Here is a 7,862-nt window from a genome sequence, read left to right as displayed (position 1 = left end):
TTATCTCTACTTATGCAGGCTTTATATAATAAAATATTTCAAACAGGTCATGACAACTATAGACACCACTAATATATTCCACTCTGTGAGCATAGGTTCTGCAACATTGCTCAAGATTTACCAATGTTTTTACTTCCATCTAAATGTGGTTTATAGTTTCTAGGGTCTCTGTTGTGTAGCAGGGGGTGCTGGTAAAAAAGGGCCCTTGAGTATATCATTTAACTGTAGTGTAATTGATGGAATTGAGTTGATTTAGTTTAATTTGAATTAATTAAAGGGCAAGTCATGCCAGCACAACTCGGCCCCGTGGCATGCTCCTCTTGCACTATGTGGGAAATCAGGGACACTTCCTGTGTCCCTGACGACCATGTGTGCGGGAAGTGTGTCTAGCTACAGCGACTGACAGACTGCATTGTGGCACTGGAGCTGCGAATGGATACATACTGGAGCATTCGCGATGCTGAGCACATCGTGGGTACCATGTTTAGGGAGTTGGTCACACCGCAGGTAAAGGCTGCACAGGCAGGAAGGGAATGGGTGACCACCAGGCAGAGTAGCAGGTGCAGGCAGGTAGGGCAGGGGTCCCCTGTGGCCATCCCCCTTTCTAACAGATATACCACTTTGGATATTGTTGAGGGAGATGGCTTATCGGGGGAAGGCAGCAGCAGCCAACTTCCTGGCACCATGGGTGGTCCTGCTGCACAGGGTGGGAAGAAAATGAGTGGGGGAGCTATAGTGATAGGGGATTCTATTGTAAGGGGAATAGATAGGCATTTCTGCGGCCACAAACAAGACTCCAGGATGGTATGTTGCCTCCCTGGTGCAAGGGTCAAGGATGTCTCGGAGTGGCTGCAGGGCATTCTGGAGGGGGAGGGTGACCAGCCAACTGTCGTGGTGCATATAGGTACCAACGATATAGGTAAAAAACGGGATGAGGTCCTAAAAGCTGAATATAGGGAGTTAGGAGGTAAATTAAAAAATAGGACCTCAAAGGTAGTAATCTCAGGATTGCTACCAGTGCCACGTGCTAGTCAGAGTAGAAATAGAAGGATATTTCAGATGAATACATGGCTAGAGGAATGGTGCAAGGGGGAGGGATTCAAATTCCTGGGACATTGGAACTGGTTCTGGGGGAGGTGGGACCAGTACAAACTGGACGGTTTGCCCCTGGGCGGGACCGGAACCAATGTCCTAGGGGGAGTGTTTGCTAGTGTTGTTGGGGGAGGGTTTAACCTAAAATGGCAGAGGGTTGGGAACCTGTGCAGGGAGACAGAGGAAAGGGAAGCAAGGATAGAAACAAAAGACAGGAAGCAGAAAAGCAAAAGTGGCAGTCAGAGAAATCAAGGGTGTAAATCAAACAGGGCCACAGTAAATAATAATTCTAAAATGGCTAAGAGTGTTAAAAAATCAAGCCTGAAGGCTTTGTGTCTTAATGCGAGGAGCATTCGTAATAAGGTGGATGAATTAGCTGCGCAAATAGATGTAAACGGACATGATATAATTGGAATTATGGAGACATGGCTCCAGGGTGACCAAGACTGGGAATTCAACATCCAGGGCTATTCAATATTCAGGAAGGACAGGAAAAAAGGAAAAGGAGGTGGGGTAGCATTGCTGGTTAAAGTGAAGATTAACACAATAGTAAGGAAGGATATTAGCTCTGATGATATGGAATCAGTGTGGGCAGAGCTGAGAAATACCATGGGGCAGAAAACGTTAGTGGGAGTTGTATACAGACCCCCAAACAGTAATGCTGAGGTTGGGGATGGCATTAAATGGGAAATTAGAGACACGTGCAATAAGGGCACAGCAGTTATCATGGGTGACTTTAATCTACATATAGATTAGGCTAAGCAAATTAGTAACAATACTGTGGAGGAGGAATTCCTAGAGTGTATACGGGATGGTTTCCTGGACCAATATGTCGAGGAACCAACTAGAGATCAGGCCATCTTAGACTGGGTATTATGTAATGAGAAAGGAATATTTAGCAATCTTGTGCGAGGCCCCTTGTGGAGGAGCGATCCTAATATGATAGAATTCTTCATTAAAATGGAGAATGAAGTCATTGACTCAGAGACCAGGGTCCTGAATTTAAATAAAGGAAACTACAATGGTATGAGGCACGAGTTGGCTAGGATGGATTGGGGAACATTACTTAAAGGGTTGACGGTGGATAGGCAATGGAAAACTTTTAAAGATCGCATGGATGAACTGCAGAATTTGTTCATCCCTGTTTGGCATAAAAATAAAACAAAAAAGGTGACTCAACCATGGCTAACAAGAGAAATTAGGGATAGCATAAGATCCAAGGAGAGGACATATAATTTGGCCAGAAAAAGCAGCAAACCTGAGGATTGGGAGCAGTTTAGGATTCAGCAAAGGAGGACAAAGGGATTAATTAAGAGGGGGAAAATAGAATATGAGAGTAAGCTTGCAGAGAACATAAAAACTGACTGTAAAAGCTTCTATAGATATGTGAAGAGAAAAAGATTGGTGAAGTCAAGCGTAGGTCCCTTGCAGTCAGAATCAGGGGAATTTATAATGGGAGACCAATTAAATACATACTTTGGTTCTGTCTTCACAAAGGAGGACACAAATAACCTCCCAGAGATGTTGGGGAACATAGGGTCTAACGAGAGGGAGGAATTGAATGAAATCAGTATTTGTAGAGAAATGGTGTTAGGGAAATTGACGGGATTGAAGGCCAATAAATCCCCAGGGCCTGATAATCTACATCCCAGGGTACTTAAGGAAGTGGCCCTAGAAATAGTAAATGCCTTGCTGGTCATCTTCCAAAATTCTATAGACTCTGGAACAGTTCCCATGGATTGGAGGATAGCTAATGTAACCCCACTATTTAAAAAAGGAGGTAGAGAGAAAATGGGGAATTATAGACCGGTAAGTCTGACATCGGTAGTGGGGAAAATGCTAAAATTCATTATAAAAGATGTAATAGCAGAGCACTTGGAAAACAGTGACAGGATCGGACAAAGTCAACATGGATTTACAAAAAGTAAATCATGCTTGATTAATCTACTGGAATTTTTTGAGGATGTAACTGGTAGAATAGATAAGGGAGAACCAGTGGATGTGGTGTATTTGGACTTTCAGAAGGCTTTCGATAAGGTCCCGCATAAGAGATTAGCATGCAAAGTTAAAGCACACGGGATTGTGGGTAAGGTATTGTCTTGGATAGAGAGCTGGTTGGCAGACAGGAAGCAAAGAGTTGGAATAAACGTGTCTTTGTCCGTGTGGCAGGCAGTGATTAGTGGGTTACCGCAGGGATCAGTGCTAGGACCCCAGCTATTCACAATATATATAAATGATCTAGACGATGGAACTAGATGTAATATCTCCAAGTTTGCAGGCGACACAAAGCTGGGTGGGCGTGTGTGCTGTGAGGAGGATGCAGAGAAACTCCAGTATGATTTGGACAGGCTGGGTGATTGGGCAGATGCATGGCAAATGCAGTATAATGTGGATAAATGCGAGGTTATCCACTTCAGTGGCAAAAACAGGAAGACAGATTATTATCTGAACGGCAATAGATTGGGTAAAGGGGAAGTGCAACGAGACCTGGGTGTCCTTGTGCACCAGTCGCTGAAGGTAAGCATGCAGGTGCAGCAGGCAGTTAAGAAGGCAAATGGTATGTTGGCCTTCATAGCGAGAGGATTAGAGCACAGGCCCAAGGATGTCTTGCTGCAGTTGTACAGGGCCTTGGTGAGACCACACCTTGAGTATTGTGTGCAGTTTTGGTCGCCTTATCTGAGGAAGGATGTTCTTGCCATGGAGAGAGTGCAGCGAAGATTCACCAGACTGATACCTGGGATGACAGGAATGACTTATGAAGAGAGATTGGGTCGATTAGGCTTATATTCGCGAGAGTTTAGAAGAATGAGAGGGGATCTCATTGAAACTTATAAAATTCTAACAGGAGTAGACAGACTCGATGCAGGAAGGATGTTCCCGATGGCGGGGGAGTCCAGAACCAGGGGTCACAGCCTAAGGATAAGGGGTAAGCCATTTAGGACTGAGATGAGGAGGAATTGCTTCACCCAGAGAGTGGTGAACCTGTGGAATTCTCTACCACAGGAGGAAGTTGAGGCAAATTCATTAAATATATTCAAGAAGGAGTTAGAGGTATTTCTTAAGGCTAAAGGGATCAAGGGATATGGGGAGACAGCAGGGACAGGGTACTGAATTTGGATGATCAGCCATGATCTCATTAAATGGCGGAACAGGATCGAGGGGCCGAATGGCCTACTCCTGCTCCTATCTTCTTTGTTTCTCTGTTTGTAGTATTCCTGATTTCCTTGCCATCATCACTAAATGTTGCTATCTAATCTTAAAATGCACTGATCACAGTGATTTCAGTTAGTCTATCTAGATGAAGGCCCTTATGCTGAAAAATATAAACAAATTCTCCAAGTGCTCTGAACTTGAGAGTTGGGTGATAAGTAGGAAAGACAATGGGTTTGAAATTTACCTTGGATGGTAGTGTAAGATGGGCAACACCACATTGACCTCAATGGAACTGAATATCAGGCGGGCCATATAACAGGCAGTCCATGCAATTCCGCCAACTTTCTGCTACCGCCCAAGACTTATTTCTACCCCATTGAGTCAATTTACACACATTCTCCACCAATCAGGAAGGGCTCCCTATTGAAAGCCTACACTTATCTAATATAGCTTTGAGAATTTACCAAGATTATATTGTTCAGGTTGACCACTGAGCATGCTTATTAATTTTGTTTAACCTATGTTCCACTGTAAAGATAAGACCTAGTTCAACATGCAGCTGACACTTAAATAGTAAAATCTGATTTTAAAACATTTGTTATTATCACAGCAATGAACATGGACATGACATTGTATGAGCTGTATCTCTCCAATAACTTTTAACATTTTCACTATTTGTAGTTATTTTTTCTTTTTCTCATCAATTTTCTCCCTTCATCGTCTTAAGACATTAGCAAGAATTTTCTGCTCTAAGTGCAGACCAGACGGCAGTAGTCCCTACATGCTTCAAGACCGCCACCATCATTCCTGTGCCTAAACAAGCGGCTGTGACGTGTCTGAACGACTATCGACCTGTCGCACTCACACCCATCATAATGAAGTGTTTCGAGAGACTGGTCTTAGCCCACATCAAAGCCAGTGTTCCTGCCTCCCTTGACCAACACCAGTTTGCCTATCGTGCAAACAGATCAACGGAGGATGCAATCACAACTGCTCTACACTCGGCACTGAATCACCTAGATGGTAAGGAGACCTACATCAGAATGTTGTTTATAGACTACAGCTCAGCATTCAACACTATCGTCCCCAACAAGCTGGCCACCAAACTCCAAACTCTTGGCCTGAACACTTCCCTCTGCAACTGGACCCTGGACTTCCTAACAAACAGACCCCAGTCTGTCAAATTAGGTAACCACACCTCCCCCCCCCCACTGACCCTGAACACGGGGGCCCCACAAGGATGTGTGCTGAGCCCCCTCCTCTACTCCCTCTTCACCCACGACTGTGTGGCTGTTAATGGTTCCAACACCATCATCAAGTTCGCAGATGACACCACGGTAGTAGGCCAGATCACCAACAACGATGAGTCAGCCAACAGGGAGGAGGTCCAGCATCTCGTGAAGTGGTGCGCCGACAACAACCTGGCCCTTAACACCAAGAAAACAAAGGAAATAATCGTGGACTTCAGGAAGTCCAAAGGCGGAAGTCACACCCCCATCCATATCAATGGGGCGGAGGTGGAAAGGGTGGCCAGCTTTAAGTTCCTCGGAGTCCACATCACGGAAGACCTCTCCTGGTCCCTCAACACCTCCTCTCTGGTGAAGAAGGCCCAGCAGCGCCTATATTTCTTGAGGAGGCTGAAGGGATGTAATCTGTCACCCCTGATCCTCTCTAACTTCTACCGCTGCACTATAGAGAGCATCCTGACAAACTGTATCACGGTATGGTATGGCAGCTGTAGCTCCCATGACCGGAAAGCCCTGCAGCGGGTAGTCAAAACTGCCCAATGCATTACCGGCACCCGGCTACCGACCATAGAGCATAAATATCAGAAACGCTGCCTACGGAGGGCACGGTCCATCATCAAAGACCCTACCCACCCCAGCCACAGTCTGTTCGCCCTCCTACCATCTGGAAGACGCTACAGATGCATTCGCACCCGCACGACCAGATTTAGGAACAGCTTCTTTCCCAGGGCTGTCATCCTACTGAACTCCACAAATAAACACTAAAGCCTGCACATCTGCCAATGCACTTTATTATGGTCATATTTATGCTAATATACTGCAAGCCAAATGTATAAATGTATGTTGAATGTTTAAGTGTCCTAATCCAAATTGTACACTCTCGGGAGCCGCAAGCCTACATTTCGTTGTACTGCACTTGTGCACTAACAATGACAATAAAAGTTGATTTGATTTGATTTGATTGATTTGAGATGAGCACAGCAACCCCTGTGTTGGCTCCACCCCCTGGTCATTCTCATTTGAATTTTCCCAATGAGCTCCTGGCATACACAATGTCACTGGGAACGTACTGGGTTGTGAGGATTTAGTCCGTAGAACCATCTTAATGGGAAGCTACAACATTTTTATGTAGGCAGAGACAAAAATTACTTCAAGGTTTCTTTTGTACCAAATGGAGGAGAGAAGCGATGCAGCTTCAAGTGATGTGCACCATAATTTCCAATGGAAGTTTAGTTGAAGTAAGTGAAGCAGAAGAGGGTCACTCTCTTTGCCACCCTAGGATAATGTCCACACCACAGACTAGCACAGAATGCTTTGAAGAAGATGGCAAAGCACATAATTGCAGAATGCAACACACAAACAAGTTGGCTGCAAGTCAGGAATAAATTTAGTGCTCCCCTCAGGCCAACCAAGGTGGGACAATCCACCAGTAATTAATATGATGTAGCTGTCCAATCTACGAATAGGACAAAGTGTTTCCTACAGTTATTAGAATACTTACCATGCATGGCCATTATGTAGCAGGACACACTTTGCACCAGCAACTTAACTCTTCCTTCACTCACATTCTTAAAGGGATTCATCCCCCAAAAATCCTGTTATGGCAATATATGCACATTATGTATTTGCATTTAATCATACCTGCAATAGGTTGCACCATAACACTTGACTGCTACTGTATGTCCTTCTGACAACTTAATCTTCTTGACCTCGATTGTCCTCCATGGTGGTAATTCCACTGAGAAAGTGACAAGGCCTGTCCTTGGCTCCCAACGTCGAGCCAGAAGGATATTCCTGAGTCAGCTAATTTAACTACTGGTGGATGGTCTTCCGGCAGGATTTCCTACTACACCAGGGAACCTGCCTCTGGGGAGGAGGAATATCACTGCTACAGGCCTCAGAAAGAATCTGACTATTTCTGTTATAGCCTATATTTGAAAGGTTGTCATGATCGCCACATTGATGTTAGCCATGGCTCAGTGGTAGCACTCACATCTCTGAGTCAGAAGATTGTGGGTTCAAGTTCCACTCCAGAGACTTGAGCACATAATCTAGGCTGACAACTCCAGTGCAGTACTGTGTGAGTGCTGCATTGTCAGTGGGGCCGTCTTTTGGATGAGACGTTAAAATCAAGGTCCCTTCTGTCCTTTCAGGTGGATGCAAAAGATGCCATGGTACTATTCAAAGGAGATTTGGGGAGTTCTCACCAGTGTCCTGGCCAATATTTATCCATCAACCAAAAGCCCTAAAAAAGATTATCTGGCAATTATCACATTGCTGTTTGTAAGACCTCGCTGTGTGCAAATTGGCTGCTATGTTTCCTACATTGCAACACTGACTACACCTCAAAAAGTACTTAATTGGCTGTGA

Source organism: Somniosus microcephalus, chromosome 7 (assembly GCF_052327205.1).
Source record: "Somniosus microcephalus isolate GS21.2 chromosome 7, FLI_Smic_1.0, whole genome shotgun sequence".
NCBI classification, from domain to species: domain Eukaryota; kingdom Metazoa; phylum Chordata; class Chondrichthyes; order Squaliformes; family Somniosidae; genus Somniosus; species Somniosus microcephalus.
The sequence above is the reverse complement of the archived record's forward strand: the minus strand, read 5'-3'. Positions refer to the sequence as shown.